The sequence below is a fragment of the Monodon monoceros genome, unplaced genomic scaffold, assembly GCF_005190385.1.
Source record: "Monodon monoceros isolate NGI ecotype Baffin Bay Population unplaced genomic scaffold, NGI_Narwhal_1 Super_Scaffold_3, whole genome shotgun sequence".
Lineage (NCBI taxonomy): Eukaryota > Metazoa > Chordata > Mammalia > Artiodactyla > Monodontidae > Monodon > Monodon monoceros.
In genome coordinates this window covers 42026203-42046877 of record NW_021703780.1, presented here as the reverse complement: position 1 = coordinate 42046877, position 20675 = coordinate 42026203, and the positions used below count along the sequence as shown (strand labels likewise).

General features: G+C 40.9%; 1 protein-coding gene across 1 annotated transcript in view; it reads right to left on the bottom strand.

The window, feature by feature from the left end:
• Positions 1–18704, bottom strand: part of FAM83B (family with sequence similarity 83 member B) — an 84287-nt gene extending 65583 nt beyond the window's left edge. Inside the window, exon 1 of the mRNA XM_029241755.1 lies at positions 18182–18704. The gene's annotated coding sequence lies outside the window, so the exon portion shown is untranslated. The remainder of the gene's footprint in view (positions 1–18181) is intronic.
• Between the last annotated feature and the right edge of the window lie 1971 nt (positions 18705–20675).

Here is a 20675-nt window from a genome sequence, read left to right as displayed (position 1 = left end):
TCATGCCCACAAAATGTTATCTGTTCCATAATTCCCTGCATGAGATACTGGACTGGACCTTATCTCAATCAAATAAGGGACTTTCCAGGCTTTTGAAGTCAGGATCTTCATTGTGTGGATTCAAACAAAGTACAACCCTATGATGTGCTACAAGCACAAAAGGGCTTATTTGACCAAAAACATCTTTGTTAGTGGCCGTGCCCTAGTTTACAATTTTCCACTTCACTCAGACTTTTTGGTCTCAGGTTTACCAAAAATTAAATCTGATTTGGGAGGGTAACCCAGGAAGCCATTACCATTTATTAACTCCTTACCTGAAAATATGTAACAAGAGTCACTACTCATAGACAGAAGTCGTGAAGAAATGGACAATAAATAGGGTCGTAAGTTCTGCTGGGGGAGAAAAGATCAGAAAAAGATCCAGCATATAGGAAGGCAGAGATGAGGGGTGAGGAAGATACAGGGTACCTTATGTTACTATTTTAGCGCAGATAAGCCTATGTCCATCCCTAGGCTCAGAGTTTTTACAGAGAAAATCTAGCAGTAACAAAAGCCTAAAGAGTAAATCTGATACAAAAATAAAAACAGAACATGTCCCTTTCAGTCTCCTGGAGGGTCCTCAGCTTGAGCCATAACTTGATCCAGGCCAAGGAGACTGAACCTGTCCCTGGGTCCCAAGACCATCAAGCTGTGCAATGTGGCATCTGAGTTCTGGGCAATACCGTCTTCCTGCCCCACATGGTATTATGGTGGAGCTTTGGGTAACACACTCTCACTCCTCCATGGGCAGAAGGAGGAACAAATACCAAGCTGTCTACTCATGTGAGAGATACGGTATGAAGAAGTAAAATTTGTTTCTTTTATTGCCTAGTTACATTTAACTTAATCTATTGACATGCACCAGGAAGCCAATGAGGAAACTTTCATAAATGTCTCAATCTTGTATAAGGTGCCATCTTCTTTCGAATGGCATTTTATTTGAGTCCAGTGGTTCTCAACCGGGGAGATTTGACCCCACCCCCATCCCAAACAAGAACAATGTCTGGAAATGTTTTTAATTATAAGGATTTGTGGGGAGGGTGCTACTGGCATTCAGTGTGTAGGGGCCAGGGATGCACAGGACAGCCACCCATGGTAAGGAATTCTCTGGTCCAAAATGTCAACAGCGCCAAGGCTGAGAACTCTTCATCAAGTCGCGCACTTCCTATGCATGATATCATACTACTAATTGATGACTTTTTGGTGTTCATTACAGTTCTCTTTGGCACATAACACTCATTTCTAACAAAGAAATAAGGTTTTTATTTGCTTGAGAAGATCAATACATTTGATGAAAGTATAGTTCCCTAAGGTTTAGTGAGGTGTGGTTCTCACTTGATAATTCCAGTCCATGAAGGGACAAATATCCAGTGATGACATGAAAATCACACAGATTATCTGTAATTGTTAAGAACAGTAGGTAACTTCTGATTGTTCATAACAATCCCAAGTTTTTTGAGCACTCATTTTTAAACTTTTAAAACTTAACTTTTGAATTCCTATAACTTATGATGTTAACTGCCTATGACTTATCTGGAAATTAAAATGCATAAAGTGCTTTAAAAAACTATATTCATTTCTTAGCTTTACCTATGCATATATATACTCTGCAACTTTAAAAAATTTATTGTTGAACTATGTGTAAGCTGAGATATCATAAAGATTGGAGGGATTAGGAAAGTAAAGTAAAACTAGGAGGATAAAGTGGAAAGTTAATTATGAAGGAAAAAACAATTGAAAATGAGAAAAAAGCAAAACACTACAGGACTAATCAAATAGCAAAGCCAGAAATGATGCAGAAAAACACACCAAAGGAAAAATACAACAGCCATAAGCACTGAAGCTGAGATATGATTTATAAGGGTTAAGAAATAAATACACTTGATTTGTCCTGCTGGAGAGAGGCTATCTTTCAATGTCTAGAGATATCCATTTATTGCAAGAGGCGTTTACAAGGGATACTTATAAAGGAGCCATCTAAAAACAAATTTTAATGGAAGAGAGCAAGGTAATGGCACCTACATAAACAGCTACTGCAATAAAATAGCACCAGTATTTAGTTATAGACTTAATATAATACTTTCAAGAGTTCAATTATTAAATATTGGAAGGGCTATAATTGAGGATAAAATGAATTGGGTGTACCTTTAAACATACAAAAAGCATTATTTAATTCATAACCATTAAAAACTCCTAGAAAGTATATTCTTTCAACATACAGGATAGAGTTAATAAATAGAGAAAAATAAAATCTTGCCATGATATGAAAGCTGAGCAGAGTGCTAGGCTCGGCTGCTATTTAAGTGACTCAGTCCAGAAAAAGAGCCTTGGAAAATACAGGATTCAACTCCAGGCCCCAAACCACTACACACTGCATTTGATATCAAACCTTTAGTGTGACTTGAGGGAAGTAAAAATTCCAAATGTTAAATCTGTAAACACAAAAGCTATAAACAAGGTATAAAAGAATAGATTTCAGTGCATGCGCCGCTCTGAAAAACAGTTTGGCAGGTTCATTTATAAAACTGCATATAAATACACAACTAACACACGAGGCAAAAATTGCACGCCTGGGGTTGATCCCAGAGAAATGAAAACTTATCTTCACACAAAAACTTGTACATGGGGCTTCCCTGGTGGCGCAGTGGTTGAGAGTCCACCTGCCCATGCAGGGGACACGGGTTCGTGCCCCGGTCCGGGAGGGTCCTGCGTGCCGCAGAGCGGCTGGGCCCGTGGGCCATGGCCGCTGGGCCTGCGCGTCCGAGCTTGTGCTCCGCAATGGGAGAGGCCGCGGCGGTGAGAGGCCCGCGTACCGCAAAAAAAAAAACTTGTACATGAATGTTCATAGCAGCTTTATTAATAATAGCTCTAAACTGGAAACAGCTCAAATGTCCTTTGCAGGTGAATATTATACAAACTGTGGTACCCTCAGACCACGGAACATTAGTCAACTATACAATAAACTAACTTCTGATGCCTGCAGCAACCCGGATGAACCTCACGAGAATTATGCTGGGTGAAAAAAGCCAACTCCCAAAGATTCCACACTGCATGATTTCATTTATAAAACAGTCTTAAAATGACAAAGTTATAAAAATGATCAGATTAGTGAATGCCAGGGGATAAAGAAGGGGTGGATGTGGCTATAAAAGGGCAACAAGGGGCATTTTTGTGGTGATGGAAACTTTCTGGATCTTGACAATATCCACATCAATATACTGGGTGTGATACAGAATGACTGTTTTTGCAAGATGCAACCACTGAGGGAAACGGGGTAAGAGATAACAACGAATTCCTCTGTATTATTATTTCTCTCAACTTCATGTGAATCTACAATTGCCTCAAAACAAATTATACTGATGAGCAATTTCATCTGCCTTGAATAGAAAGCAAAAACAAAAACAACACATAGCTGGGAAGGTGAGAGCTTGTGTGCAGGCTCACACCACCAGGTTCAAAGCCTGCTTCCCAAATTACAGTAAGTCCCCTACATAACGAACCTTCAAGTTGTGTCGAAGATGCAAACGTGGGTTCCGTCAACATCAGGCATGAGTGAAACTGCAGCTTGCCCTCTGTTTGTGTTAGCTGGGTACCTAGGCTAACTTTGTTGGACTTAACGAACAAATTGGACTGAGGAATACACTCTCGGAACAGAACTCGTTCGTCTGTAGAGGACTTACTTATTGCGAAGCTCTTGGACAAGTGACCTATGTCCACAAGCCTCAGTGTGTGTTCGTTACCGAATGCAAGTTCATGTTCCTGACCCCCAGTGAGGCCAATCAAACTGAAACATCAGAGTTTGGAGCAGAGAAAGGCTTATTGCAGGGCCCAGCAAGGAGAACTGGCGGCTTGGGTGGCTCACGCTCAAAAACCCCGAGGTCCCCACAGGGTTCCAGCAAAGCATTTGTAAAGGCCAGGTGAGGGAGGGACATCTCAGGGAATGTGGTCATCTGAGGCACAGTTCTCTGATTGGTTGATGGTGAGGTACCAAGGTGGTGTCACAAGGGTTAACAATATCAATCCTTAGGCTCCAATAGGTCTAGGGACTATGTGGTCATGGTCATCAAGTAGTTAATTTCTTCTATTTGGTCGTGGTTTTTAACATCTGAAAAACTCAGGAAATATGAGATGCTATTATTGGGGGGTACTTCAGAGAGGAGCTAAAGGAGAAGATAATGGGGTCTGTCCCAGGAAGCCCCCATAGGGTCCTACTCAGGTACATGTTAGTGGCATTAGGTCATTCTAAGGAATAAGTGAGGTAATACCCTTAAAATATTTAGCTTTTATCATAATTATTATTATACTACTATTCGTATTTTACGTTTTAACAATCTGTTAGAGTATAAACACTATAAAGATACAAAAATTGTTTGTTCACAAGAGTCTTTTAGGATTCAAAAAAAGGTAGTGTTTTCTGTCATCCCGTTAATAATGTTATGCACTGTTTTGTCAACTGCAGTATTAAGCAAACAGCCAAACCTAGTCTCCATTTGTTTATGGTTTCTGATCTAAGAAAACTCATTGAAAAGACTTCTGAAATAAGAGGTCAGTGGAAAAATGCTCCAAGGAGAAATTACAAGCTTCTTAAATGACAGATAGTCTGAGGTTATGATTATTTCATGTGCAAGCAGCTGGCCCCAAATCAGGACTTTGACCGAAAAATACCAAACAGATCAGAGTTGCCAGTGTCTTTGAGGTCCTTTTCCCAACTTCCATCTTAGGCTGTTCCTATTCAACTATTGAATGCTGTTATGAATTCAATTGTGTCCTCCAACAAAATATGTTTAAGTCCTAACCCTCAGTACCAGTGAATGTGATCTTATTTGGAAATAGGGTCTTCTTTGTAAGATACAGGACATAGACAAATACACAGGGAGAACTCCAAATGAGGACAGAATAAGAGATTGGAATGCTAAGGATTTCTGGCAACACCAGAGCTAAGAGAAAGCCACGGACAGACTAACCCCTAGAGCCTTCTAAGAAAATGAGGTTCTGAGGAAACCTTGATTTCAGAGTATTAGCCTCTAGAACTGTGAGAGAATAAACTCTATTGTTTCAGGACAAAATTTGTGGTAGTTATAGCAATACAAGGAAGCTAATATAAACACACAAAGGATTGTCTTTATTTGTAAACCTTAAAGAATGTAAAATAAAGGAACTTAATAAAAAATTAATTTACCCTCCACAAGTAATTTCAAGTGTTTTTCTAGTTTATGTGGTTATTATAAAACCAGTTCTCTGACATAACTTCAATGTTAGGCAAATTTCACTAAGTGACATTTTATAGTCTTTCAAATATTGAGGAAAAAATGTCTCATATCACTCTTTTTTTGGGGGGTGAGAACTGACTCTATGATGTGTATCAAAATGTCTACTTACAGGGCTTCCCTGGTGGCGCAGTGGTTGAGTGTCCGCCTGCCGATGCAGGGGACACGGGTTCGTGCCCTGGTCTGGGAAAATCCCACATGCCGCAGAGTGGCTGGGCCCGTGAGCCATGGCCGCTGAGCCTGTGCGTCCGGAGCCTGTGCTCCGCAACGGGAGAGGCCACAACAGTAAGAGGCCCGCGTACCGCAAAAAAAAAAAAAAAAAAATATATATATATATATATATATATATATATATATATGTCTACTTACAGAAGATGAGAACATGTTTTATAAAGGATTGTTTCAGAACATCCCTGTCTTATAAAATCATAATCTATGGTGGACCACTGTTCAAAATCATATATCTCTTCTTCGTTCAAATTTGTACCTGCCAAGATAAGTTTGACTTTATCAGAAATTTAAGATGACAATTAAAACATTAAAGAAGTTACTGTTAAATTAAAAATTCACTATAATACTGAAGCTGCCAAGGACAATCTGATATCTAATTTTGGCATCCAAATGTATTAGGAGATTCTAAGCTGGCTTCATAATACACTTAAAACAAAATGGTCCAGTATCCAAGAGCACAGGTCACAGGCTTCCACAGAGCAGGCCAAGGAATACATGCCTGCGTGGCACACGCAATCAGAGTGTGGGTATAGATGTCTCCATACGTGGGTCACCTACAGAATCACCCATCTTATCAGACTCATGAAAAGCTCAAAACTAAGCAGCTCCAACTCATTTTATAAATCCCAAATGAGAATTCCATTTGCTCAATATCTAATCATTTATTAGTTTCCTTAATCTCTTTTAATTGGGGATAGAATGATGATCACTTTCACATCAAAATCATTGCAGGGTTTGTTTATATTGGGTGCTCTTCAATATTTTTGCACCCCCAGTCTAAACTATAGTTCAAATGTAAGAAAATAAAGGCCACCAATTTATGTTAATGACATTAAAACATAATCCTTCACTACCATTTGGAAGGATTTATTGAGTAATTCCTGTAAAGAAATTTGTAGGAAAAAGAATAAACACTTTACTGAGAGAACATATACTTAATAGTCAAACTGCAGAGGATTACTCTATGCACGGCTTAAAATGCAAGAGAAATGAGAGTAAAATTACTTTTTGACCAATATCTAACCTGTTCCTGAACTGTGTTTTATTATGATATTAGTACACCAGAAGCTCCAATGGATGAAACAAGGTCATCCTGATGGGTTGTAACTTGTGTCAAAACGATCCATCTCCGCCTGATCCTGATCAATGTGTGTAACAACCATTTGGACCAATAAATAGAAAAACATTGATACAGTTTACGGAATTGAACAGTAGCATATATATTAGATGCCAGAATCAATATTCAAAATGAATTCAAAATGATCTTAAGTAGTGAAATATAAATTAATTTAAATTTAATAAATCAACTGGATAGGATTAAACTCAATAAAATAAATTTTAAAGTTTGAATTTACATTTAAAACTAGCTATACAAGTATAGGATGGAGGAGGGTTTGGGAGCAGATTATGTCATAAAGAATAGTTGAATAATTGGAATGTTTAGTCCAAAGAGAACACAAAGATAGGGCATATTACGGTAGTCTTTAGTTACAAGAAATGGTGAAGCAGAATTATTTTAAAGGCAAATGACAAATCACAAGTTGGCTCAGTGACCCAGAGTGGGAAAGATGGCCCAGGATTTGACTTCTGCTCTGCCACATACTGGTTGTTAAGACCTAGGTCTTCATTATTTCAGGGCTGCAAACCTCGTGTTCCTCACCAGGAAAATGGGTAAAATAACAGTACTGATAGCAAAGGGTTTCTATAAAGACTAAATGAGATTAAAGCTTTACTCTATAACAGCCATAAAAACTGCTAAAAATGGTGAGGTAGTCATATAGGAAGGAGTTTTATTTAGTAATAAGGCTCTATTTTTCTCTTTCTTACTGAGAACCCTCTCTCTGTATGTAATCACACAGAGGACATATTTTTGGATAGAGTCTTATAATGTGTCACAAATAGGCTTCCTGGGGGACCCTTTGCTTTAAAATTTTAAGATGACGTTTATTTGGCCTTCTGAAGAGACCTGGGGTACCCACAAACTCACGAACTTTGTTTGGAAGCAAGGAAGTGGTTAGCAAAGCGTTTCTTAGGTGTAACAAAGACCTGCCTACTATGCCCTGTCCTGGATTCTCCAGAGTCAGCCTTCACAGTTTAGCTTCATTCTTTTGAAGTTAAATAAACAACATTATACACAAATGCAAAACAAATGAACAAAAAACCCAAGAAAGTCAGAAGGTGTCTCTAGTAGTTTTAATAGCAGACAAAAATGCTTCTGTTATGATGCTATATGGACAAGAAGCAGGCTACCAAACTACATAAGAGCAAAATTATAACTAAAGAAAATTCATCCAAAACCAAAAGGAAACACACACATAAAAATGAGAGTGCTTGTCTTAGAGTGGTGGTTCTATGGGTGATGTTTTAAAACTTCTTTACACGTTTCTGTATTTGCCAGATGTGTATCAATTAATATGTATTGTTGGCACTGGGGAAAAAGAAAGTTGATAAAAGAAGTATCCCAACAGTTATTTTTGACTTTAGAATGTCCTCCTCTTTTTTTCAGTCATGTGCTAAGTTGACTGTAATAGGTAATTTAAAACTCTGCATATAATAATTATTAGACTCTGCAGTCTAATAATTATTACAAAGCAACACATGAAAAAGTACAAAATGTCCAGAAAATAAAGCTATGGTCACAGGGACCACAAAGAAAAAAGTAAAATTAAAATAACTCCATGTGGTTAACGAGGTCTTACTAAGTAGCTCAGAGATGCACAGTGTCATCCCCAACTCTCAGGGGTCAGGGCCAGATCCAGGGCAAGGAGTGCCACAGCACTCGTGGCACCTGTTATCACATCTGATGCATCAATTAAAGGCCTTATTCACTATACCTCCTTCGCTAGACTAGGAGCTCTGGGATAGAGGAGACTCTCTGTTTAGTACACTCATTAATGCTCAGGATGGACATAATTGTTAAATAATAAGCTAATCACATACTGCCTTAATAATTCAAAGTAAGAGAATGAGAGTTGATTAAAGTATGATAGGTCAAAAATTGCCAAAATATAAATTTTTTTATAAAGCAATAATACCCATGCAGAACTTTTAAAGATAGAAGCAACTACTTGTTTATATTAACTAGAGGTTAATTTTTTGACAATACAAAATATTACCCATTTGTAAAGCACTTCTAAGAAAATAATTAGAAACCCAGTGACTGCTGTAAGTCATTAGATAAATCCAGATATCTCTATCAAAAAACACAAACACTTATTTTAAATGAGCACTTTGTCAGGAGAATGGAGATGTTATCAAGTGTCACTTGGGGATTCTAACAAAAATTTGTATTTGGAAATGTTTAATTATGTTGAAGTCATTCTGAAAATGGTTTCTGTTCATTTAACATCTTTACTAGAGTATAATTGCTTTACAATGGTGTGTTAGTTTCTGCTGTATAACAAAGTGAATCATCTATATATATACATATATCCCCATATCCCCTCCCTCTTGTGTCTCATTCCCACCCTCCCTATGCCACCCCTCTAGGTGGTCACAAAGCACCGAGATGATCTCCCTGTGCTATGCAGCTGCTTCCCACTAGCTATTTTACACTTGGTAGTGTGTATATGTCAATGTGACTCTCTCACTTCGTCCCAGCTTACCCTTTCCCCTCCCCGTGTCCTCAAGTCCATTCTCTACATCTGTGTCTTTATTCCATTCCTGCCCATAGGTTCATCAGAACCATTTCTTTTTTTTTTTTAGATTCTACATATATGTGTTAGCATACAGTATTTGTTTTCCTCTTTCTGACTTACTTCACTCTATATGACAGACTCTAGGCCCATCGACCTCACTACAAATAACTCAGTTTTGTTTCTTTTTATGACTGAGTAATATTCCATTGTATATATATATGCCACATCTTCTTCATCCATTCACCTATGGATGGACACTTAGATTGCTTCCATGTCCTGGCTATTGTAAATAGTGCTGCAGTGAACATTGTGGTACATGTGTCTTTTTGAATTATGGTTTTCTCAGGGTATATGCCCAGTAGTCGGATTGCTGGGTCATATGGTAGTTCTAGTTTTAGTTTTTTAAGGAACCTCCATACCGTTCTCCATAGTGGCTGTATCAATTTACATTCCCACCAACAGTGCAAGAGGGTTCCCTTTTCTCCACACCTTCTCCAGCATTTATTCTTTGTAGATATTTTTTATACACCTGTTCCATTAGGAAGGAAAAGAACAAATTTTCAAATGCATAAGATGCTAGAAATGTATTGTGTTTTTTTTGTTGTTGTTTTGTTTTGTTTTTTGCAGAACGCGGGCCTCTCACTGTTGTGGCCTTTCCCGTTGCGGAGCACAGGCTCTGGACGTGCAGGCTCAGCGGCCATGGCTCACAGGCCCAGCCGCTCCGTGGCATGTGGGATCTTCCCAGACAAGGGCACGAACCCATGTCCCCTGCATCGGCAGGCAGACTCTCAACCACTGCGCCACCAGGGAAGTCCTCTTTGTAGATTTTTTGATCATGGCCATTCTGACCGGTGTGAGGTGATAGATCATTGTAGTTTTAATTTGCATTTCTCTAATGATTAGTGATGTTGAGCATCCTTTCATGTGTTTATTGGCAATCTGTTATCTTCTTTGGAGAAATGTCTATTTAGGTCTTCTTCCCATTTTTGGATTGGGTTTCTGTTTTCTTGATATTGAGCTTAATGAGCTGCTTGTATATTTTGGAGATTAATCCTTTGTCAGTTGCTTTGTTTGCAAATATTTTCTCCCATTCTGAGGGTTGTCTTTTCGTCTTGTTTACGGTTTCCTTTGCTGTGCAAAAGCTTTGAAGTTTCATTAGGTCCCATTTGTTTATTTTTGTTTTCATTTCCATTTGTCTGGGAGGTGGGTCAAAAAGGATATTGCTGTGATATGTCAAAGAGTGTTCTTCCTATGTTTTCCTCTAAGAGTTTTATAGTGTCTGGCCTTACATTTAGGGCTTTAATCCATTTCGAGTTTATTTTTGTGTATGGTGTTAGGGAGTGCTCTAATTTCATTCTTTTACATGTAGCTGTCCTGATTTCCCAGCACCACTTATTGAAGAGGCTGTCTTTTCTCCACTGTATATTCTTGCCTCCTTTATCAAAGATAAGGTGACCATATGTGTGTGGGATTATCTCTGGGCTTTCTATCCTGTTCCATTGATCTATATTTCTGTTTTTGTGCCAGTACCCTATTGTCTTGACTACTGTAGCTTTGTAGTATGGTCTGAAGTCAGGGAGCCCGATTCCTCCAGCTCCATTTTTCTTTCTCAAGATTGCTTTGGCTATTGAGGATCTTTTTTGTTTCCATACAAATTGTGAAATTTTTTGTTCTAGTTCTGTGAAAAAATGCCATTGGTAGTTTGATAGGGATTGCATTGAATCTGTCGATTGCTTTGTGTAGTGTAGTCGTTTTCACAATGTTGATTCTTCCAATCCCAGAACATGGTATATCTCTCCATCTGTTTATATCATCTTTAATTTTAAAGTTTAAAGTCTTGTGTTTTTCAACGGAAATAGTGATACAAATTAGCTGTAAAGCATGACTCATTTCACCTCTGTTATTAATGTCAGTTATATTATTTAATGGATTTATTTCAGCAGGAAGGAATGATTCATTCTCTGTTTAAATGAATTATGATTACAGACGTTTGGTATATCATTAAGGTGAAACTGGCATCGACGATATATTCCAGAGCAGCCTGGAGAAGTTTAAAAGTCCACATTTTTTTTTTAACAGCGTGATAAAACACAGCAATGTGAGGCTTCTGATTGTCCAATAAATTATCCTGTTACAAAGCCAGATTATGGTTTCGAGCAGTATGTAAATCTCTCCATTCTAAAGGTACATAAAACTTGTGCGAGTCACTTGGTGGCCGTCTGGGTTATCAGACCAACTGGGGTGTCACAGGGCTTGTGCTCAAGTGACCCTTATTTTACTTAATAACGACCCCAAAGCAAGAGGAGTGAAGATGGCAATTCGGAAACGCCAGAGAGAGGATGTAAAATGCTTCCTTTGAGTGAAAAGGCAAAAGCTCTGTACTTTTCATCAGGAAAGAAAAAAAGGTGTGTGCTGAGGCTGCTGAGATCCACGGGCTTAGTAGTACAAGATTAGCACTTTCTTCTAGATACCTTGAAATATTTACGAGAATGCGTCCACTTTAGGAAGAAGCTAGAGCCCTGTGGCTGACAGGGTCTTGGTGCTCCAGCTGGGTGTCAGGCCTGAGCCTCTGAGGTGGGAGAGCCGAGTTCAGGACACTGGTCCAGCAGAGACCTCCCGGTCCCACGTAATATCAAACGGCCAAAGCTCTCTCAGAGATCTCTGTCTCAACACTAAGACCCAGCTCCACTCAAAGACCAGCAAGCTACAGTGCTAGACACCCTATGCCAAACAACTAGCAAGACAGGAACACAGCCCCATCCAATAGCAGAGAGGCTGCCTAAAATCATAATAAGCTCACAGACACCCCAAAACACACCACCGGATGTGCTTAGCTAGCTATATCACAGTTGAAATAAAGTGATCTTCTTTTATTTTCTCCCAGAAATTCCCCCTAAAAACATGTGATTGGAAAACTAGCCCATAAGCTTCTTCATTAGCTCCTCTCACTTGTTTATAAAACAATTGCACACGTAGAAATTAGTTAATCAGGTCTAAATAAAGAAACACATTTTTTAAATGTGTAAAATGCTGCTGGATTTGTATAATGGATTCTAGGTCTTGTGGATTTCAGGGAAACAGTAACCTGAGTTCCCTGTGATCTCTCTTCGTAACTGTGCTTTAATCCCTCTGACCGTGGTTCTAACCCGGAAAACTGTAATGACAAGCAATCCCTACAACAATGTACGTTTTCAAGTGGAAAGACCCTGGCACTGCTCTGAAGGTGTGTTATCACTGGTTACATTATCAAAAGCTATCTTCTCTGTGCTTCAGTTGTAACCATCCTCTGTACAAATCAAGAAAGTCATTCACATGTATGTATACATGTGAATACATGTATACAAAATAAACAACTATTGAGGGTCTCCCCCAGATAATGGTATTACTATGCTGTGATATTAAAATCAAAAGTAACAATTTGTTTCTTTAACTCAAATCATTAATGATTTTATCAAGTCACTTACTGTGCACACACCTACTAAGGATGATCTAGGGCTCCTGTCCCAAATTTCTGGGGAATCATATTTGGGATCCAATGGCCTTGAATAGATTTTATGCTCTTTTCCCTTTAGGTTTCTTGTCCTAACTCTTCAACATACAAGATGCAACCTGCTAACTGGGAGTAAGTCTACTCTATAAACAAAACACGGGATTTAATATAGTTTGAAGACACTGTCTTAATAACAGCGCTCTGAATTAAGGCTTTGAGGATGTACCAGATGTGACTGATTTCTCGGGGAATACCTTTAGATGCGAGTGTACGAGAACTGGCCAATTGCACAAACAAATGCTTTTGTAATAAAGCACTTTTCACGTTACTCTCAGTGTTTAGAGGCTGATGTTTTTTGCCTCACATTAACAGACATGGAAATTGTAGACATAGGCTATCATTTCAATTTTCTTTAGTATCATTTTTCTATTGAGATTTTTTTTAAAAGAAAGATTCAATTATATGTTTAAGTGGTCCCTTACTTAGTCCTTTTGAGCTGTGACTTTTTCTGCATTAGACACTGACACTCAAAGTAACTCTTCTGTGATAAATCCAGTCTTTAATCCATCAACTAAGAAACGTTTCAATTTACTGCCCAGTAAGGCTGTCAGCATGTCAATATGCAGTTTCAAAACATCGTTACCCTCTTTTTACTGTCTTATTTGCACTCTTATTTGAATATTTTATTCCAACTTGAACTTATAAGTTTTTGAAAAATAGATAAATGAAAGTCTCCATGGTAGTGATAAAATGCTTATCTGATAAATGGAATATAATCAAGGCAAAGATGGAAATGATTGGATATGCCAAATGAGGCAAATCTTTAGTTTTAAACAGATGATCATTATACACCTGTTCCATTAGGAAGGAAAACAAATTTTCAAATGCATAAGATGCTAGAAATGTATTTTTTTGTTGTTGTTGTTTTGTTTTGTTTTTTGCAGTACGCGCGCCTCTCACTGTTGTGGCCTCTCCCGTTGAGGAGCACAGGCTTCGGACGCGCAGGCTCAGCGGCCATAGATCACGGGCCCAGCCGCTCTGCGGCATGTGGGATCTTCCCGGACCGGGGCACGAACCCGTGTCCCCTGCATCGGCAGGCGGACTCCATCGGCAGGCGGACTCCCAACCACTGCGCCACCAGGAAAGCCCTAGAAATGTATTGTTAAATATTGTATTTAACATTAAAGTGTAACTGGCAACTTTATTTATAGTTTGGCTGTCAGAGAATAAAACTTCTCTTGTAATGTGTTTTTTTTAATACAATTTGATTTTACAGATTTTTAGAAACATATAATGTACCAAAGTAGAGACCTGTACTGATGGAGATGACAGATGGAAATGAAGAAAGATAAATAAATAAATAGGGGAACAAATGGAGAAACAGACAAACAGAAGTAGGGAATGGGAGGGCTGGACAGAGAAAAGATGACAGGTGAGGTAGCAAAAGAAGACGAGAGAAAGGATGAGATGGTGGAGCAAAGAAAGAAAGAGAAGACTGAGGAAAAGAAAGAAAAGGAAGAGAAGGAACGAGAAGGGACAAAGAGAGACCAAAAAGGTTAAATGGACAGTAAGACTGGAAAGCAAAGGAACGGTTGAGACTGCAAAAAAACCCTGAAATCATTGGGAAACACCGTCAACAGTTCCTTACTCTAAAAACACCTTACCTTTTTTTCACTTTTCTCAAACCAATAATTCAGGAGTTACGTTTATTTGAGAAAAATACATTGTTTAAAAAACATCAGGAAACAGCTATTGAATGAGTCAGATGATACTGAGTATTTGGAGCAACACACTGTTTAGAAGTAAAGCCATCATTGCTTCTGCATGTATATAAAAGACAGCCCAGACAGACATCCCATGGTGAGCGACGCTATTACAGCCATTGAGGTGGAAGATGCCGCTTTTTAGTACTCTGAAAACTGCCTTTTCTTCCCCAAGTGAGTAATGCTTATACAATCTGAGAAGCAACGTGATAATAAACAGAGAACTAAAACACTTTGAAATGAAAGTCGGACAATAGAAGTGGAAATAATGAGATTCCAGTGATACCTTGGGGAGACCTTAGTTAACACTATTTTATGGTACCGTCAATTAAAAGCAGTCACAGAGAATTTCGGAGCACAATGCGATACACCAGTGATCATGTTTCCAAGCCCTTTCACACCAGTGAAAAACTTGAGAGGTTGAGAGAATTTAAATACTCCGTCCAAAATCACCACTAACTCAGGTCTGCTAAGGTTCAATTTCACAAATGATTAATGAACATATACAATAGCTGCTGAGATCTTCACAGTATGAAGGAAATACTGAGTGAAGGGACCTGATCATTAATATCTGTTTGTACTTATTAGGTTCCTAACTGTGAGCTTCCTGAGATCCAAGAACAGGATCTTGTTACCCTTACATTCCTGGAGTAGAACACATTGCTTGGTGCATAACTGTCAATATATATATGTTGAATGAATAGATAGGGCACAAGAGCACAAAGTTATAACCTTTACACATCATGACTGCACAGCTTTTGTATAAACTCTTTAAAATAGGCCACTGCCTACTGGCTGTCATTTATATACATGCGCATGGAGGTTACACCAGACCCTATGCCAGTACGCAAGAGGCTGACCACTACCACCACCTTACCTTCCCCAAGGATGAGCAGAGTCTACAAATTATTTGACACATAGCTCAAAGGATAAATGGCATGTGCCTCTAGGGGGCATCTGGGCTCACTCCAAAGGACAGTGTGAAAATAAAACAATATACAAACTGGGTAGTAATTAGATATCCCCCGAGGAAAAGTTCCGCATAGAAGCCATGATCATGTGACTCAAACACTTTGCAATGTAGATGTGTCCAACGAGTGAATATTCCTTATATTGGTATCATCACTCCAACCCAGGCTCATCTTCCTCAGAGCGTCACAGCTGCTCAAAACATCTTTTACCTCCCTGATCCCCCACCCCTACCTCCTACGCATGCTAGCATCCTGACTCCTTAAAAACCCTCCTTCCCAAATGGAAGCCAACTTACTCCCATTCAAGTTCACTTCCACACATACCCTTTCTACTGGAGCTCACCATCCCCACCCCCCCGTCCTGTGTCAGCTGCCCACAGTACTCATCTCCCATGATTGGCAATGCCAACCCCCGTGGGTTCCCGACTCTACCTTGTGGGCTGGGATAGGTACCGCAAACAGTGCCAAAGCCCACTGGCCCACCTCAGGAGGAAGGAAGAGTCATCTGAAGGCTCCAGAAAATTTTCTCAGAGAAATTGGTAGTTGGTGGATTTAATTCTTGATGGAGCTTAGGTGCTATTTGTATAAAATTTAACCCATGGAACCCCTAAAATCCATCATTTAGAATTCTGTTTCCAAGGTTCTGGGGGTTGCGGAGTGTATTCTGATTTTCAAATGATAAATTCACCAACAAAGTTCTAAAATACACTTCACTTCCAGATTAGATATAATTAAGTGATCAAAAGGACATTTTTAACACTGTGTTTAACAGACCCTGTGAAATTGTGAAACATCCCTGGGACACACATACTCGGCAAGTTACAGAGGGAGACACATGAACTTACCTAACTAGCTAAACAAGGGCAACTTGTAACTTTACAAATAATTAGTTAAATTAAGCTAAGAGTGGGGCCTTTTCAAAAGGTCTCCTCCAACCAGATTTACATTACAGAAGAGACCTGATTTACTGGAATCATAATTTCACTGCAAGATTCACAGGGCCCTGTTACATCTTGGAAACTCACAGGTGTATAATGTAATGGAACCGGAAGCAAGGAGGTGAGTTGTTTCTGGTCAGTAAGTCATGGCCAAGAAAAGCTCCACCATAAACTGTAAGGGGTCTGCTAGCAGGAGGGGATGTACTAGAAAGAATAACCATCCCCCAAAAGTTTAGTCAGTTACAGTTAAAGTAACAATCTCCAGAGAGTAACCACAAAAAACATCACTGAGCAAGAGGTGTGGTATGTCTCCATGTACGCAACACCTTTCAGCAGTTGTTCAATGGGTGATGCTTCCCACATTACATTCTGAGCATCTGGGGTCTAAAACGTGCCAGCTTGAAAGGCAGGATCCACCCAGCCCCTCAGGCAGGCTCTGCAGGGTGCCGCCAGCATTCTACACAGGTATGTACACGACGTGTGCCGTAAACTCAAAAGCAAGGGGTGAAAATTGGACTGGATGGAGTGGGGGCCTCTATCATGCTAGGAACTGCAGGAAGACAGGGAGAAATCAAACAAAACCAAGACCCGCTTCACCCCCACCCCATCCGGATCCATGCCACTCTTGTTCTTTTGTTATTTTGCAAAACTGAAAAGACCAGCTTCCTCTTCTGAGTCCCTTTCATCCCTGCTCCCTTTCGTATTTCTTGTCAGGACTGATTCAGCCTCAGTCATGGATTTCCCTGGGGCTTCTGCCTGTGTTTGGGATGAGAAAGGGAAAGAGGGGAGGTGCCTGCTGGTAACCTAGCATTATGTCTATCAAGTGGGAATCTGGAAAGGAGCTGCTGGACATCAGCATCTGGCCTTGACTGCTGGCTACTAGCACCACTCTTTCCTAGTGTCCTGGCCTCCTTAGCTCTTATCTCCACTGCTGGGGCTGAGACGCTATAATTTTTAAGCACATTCCTAGGGGCACAGTCTCCATGCGGTCCTGTGTTCCCAAATCTCCAGTCTCTTCCCTATAAATCACCACTGTCTCTTCACACACCCGTGATTCCAACTACTAACATACATACATTATCTTCCTCTTCACTGCCCGCCCGCCATATGGGTAATAATTCTCCCAACACGACACAAAGAACAGACCTCAAGTCTCCATGTGACTTTCCAGGAGCAATCCCCTCTCCTTTTAAGGCCACCACCACCCTGGAGCAGTGGTTCTCAAAATCTGATAGGAACCAGAATGACCGGGCGAGCTAATCAAGGTCACAGATCCAGGCTCAGGGGAACTAAAATTTGAAAAGCACAAGTCTGGATTAATGTGAGAGCAGAAGCGGGATCGGACACAAATAGGAGAGTGTGTCAAGGTAAACTTTTATTTTCCCTTTTGAGTTCTGTTCCCCACGCGGGGTCTAAAGGACACCCACGCCCTGTGCAGCCGCGGTCCCCACCTTTTCCCAAGCTCCCCTCCTCCATCCAGCAGCCCTCCTCCCAAGGAGGCCTCCAGGACTCTCCCCACCGCCGACCCCAGAGCCAAGAGGAAAATGATCCAGAGTACACCGCGAACGGGGCCTGTCCCTCGGGCACCCGAACCCAGCTCGCCTGAGACTGAACTTTTCAAACTTTCCAACTCACTCTTACACACACGCTAACGAAAGAAAAGCAGATAAAAGCAAGAGACAACTCTGCCCGCCGGCAACTGTCCGATCCCGCGCGCGCCGCCCGGGGAGGTTCGCGCCCTCCTCCTGGCCGGCCCCGGGGTGGCCGTGGTCCCCGCCCCTGTCGCCCCCCGCCCGCCGGGGAGAGGAGGGGAGGGAGGGGAGGGGAGCCGGGACCCCACTTACCGCCGGGAGCGTCCCGAGCCGCGCGCAGCCGCGCCCGCGCCAAGGGTTTGCGTCCCAGGAAGCGGAGGTGAGGAGTCACCTGCGCGTCAGGCGCTGAGGGCAGCTCGGTCCCGCCCGGGCCGCGCCGCCCGGGCCCAGGTGCCGAGCCAGCGAGGGCGGTGTGAGGACGGGCTGCAACAGGTTCCAAGCTGGGTCGTACCGAAGCCCGCGCAGCCAGCCAGCGCCCCGGAACCTGTCTAACTCAGACCTCCAACCCTCGGCCGGCAAAATAGAAAGCCTTTCTTTCCTGTCCGCCCTCAGGGCTACCAGCAACTACAAGTCACGACATCCTGGCCGGGCGAGCAGAGCCCGGAGGGCGGCAGCGCTCACCTGGGCAGGGGCTGGGCTCACGGAGCGGCATTCAGCTCCCATCCCCCGTGCGTCCCGGGCTCAGGAATGCGCGGGGGCGGGGGGCGGCTGGGTGAAAGCCGGGGTGGTACCACCCCCAGGGAGCGGATGGACTCAGCTCCAGGGAGATAATTCCCATCTGCAGCCCGCAATGCAGACCCTACCCCACCGCCCGAGTGTGTCCGGGCTTGGAGGAGAGCAGGAAGTGGAAAGGTGGAAGACAAACTGCGTGTGAATTTATCTTTTTGTAAGAAAGAGTTTTACGTATCATCAAAGATGTGGGACTGACTTTGCTTTGCCTTGATTACTGATTTGGATGAAAGGAATACCTGCGCGAAAAGCAGGTCCCTAGGTGGGGTGCTATGGAGCAATGTTATGGACATAGAGACACTATCATTTGGTTTTAATATAAAATAATTGCAGCAATTAATGAAATTAATTTTATATTTTTTCTTCTACATCTCAGTAAATCTGTTTCGAGTGTTTTTAATAATTGTATAATCACGTCGTCTTCAAGATCTAGCCATTTGCAGCAAATGTTAAAAATGCAGCCTAGAAGGGAAAGAATGAAACTTAGGAAAAATAGGCATATTTTAAACTTCTGACATGATATGTCAATTATCATAAGCTGGAATTGACTTTTTAAATGACTTTTATGGCTATTTTGCCCTGAATAAAACACTTGAGGAAAATGCTAAACTGTTGAGATTTGAATTAAGTCCTGACTGGTGAGTAGACACAGGAGAATGAAATGTACATATTCTAGATGTTGAAACAGGGCAAAGGACAAAGGTGGAGAGTAAAGGTAAGTTCCAGCACATCACAAAGATAAATTTCCAGATTGTGGTATCTGCGATCTGTAGTTTCTTCAACGGCATGTGCAGAATATTCTTGTTTTACTCAGTTAACTTCTTTCTTCTGTTTCTGCTAATTTCCATGTCTCACCTTTTAATATTTTTGCAATTCTGGTCTTCATTTTTGGCATGAAATCTTCTGACTCACTCAGTCCATGTTCTCTGTGTGGATCTTCATTTGCTGGTTTTCAAAAATAATGCTGCATTAAGAGAACAATATTTATGAGCATTTTGAAACTATGTTCATAAATATATGCTTACCCTATTTAAAAAAACAGCAAGAACATTTAGACTAAAATTAAAAGGGACCCGTGGGAAGTTGAATTTTATTAACATATGCATTCGTACATAAATCAAGTGAAATCTATATCTACTAAAATGTTAATTATTCAAAGCAAAAGAGAGGAAAGTATCAGTAGAGACAAAGAATCCATTAAGGGCACTATGCTAAGGGCTTTCCATCCTTAGTGGGATGAGAGAATGTATAAAATTGACCTGACACCTTAAGTATCCTGCAAGCTAGGTGAGAGAGGACGCATGTACAGGAAAGGGAGCTACTAGACAAGGCAGTAGAACTTTAAGTGGAAAGGCTCTGTGTGCTTTACAGGTAAGAGGATGAAATGATTAGCTGCTTAGATTACTGGGGAATGCTGACAGAATAGAACTGTTAGAGTTTGAATTGGGTCCTGACTGATGAGCAGACTTGGCAGAAGATGGAAGTTGACGTATAACTAGATGTTGAAATCGCAGACGAAAGGTTAGAGATGAGAAAGTAAAAGTGAGTTCTGGGACCCTACACAGCAATAGCCACATGTGGCCATGGGTATGGCAGGGCTACACTGGAAGGTAAGTTTCTGAGAAGAGTTTAGAGATATTTCCTCAGCCGCAGAATGATGTCAGTGTTATTTACTGCCTAGGATTGGTGTGAGAATTATGAATTAGAAATAGTACGTGTAAAACCCTTACCATAGCACTGATATGTGATACTAAGTGGCCACTATTATTATACTTGGGCTCAGGTTGTGAAGAGCCCTGATTGCAAAGCTGCAAAACACAGACTTGGTATTGACTGATGGTGAAATAATGACTAATCTAACAGTTGATGCCCTTTAGGATAAATTCTAGGGTGTGAGGAAGAGCAGTTAGGCCAGCTGTAGTGTAAAAAGGGTGACAAGGGTAGCAGCAGTGACAACAGAGAGACCAATTAGACAGCCAATGAGACTGAAAATCAATATCATTGGGGGTCAGAGTGG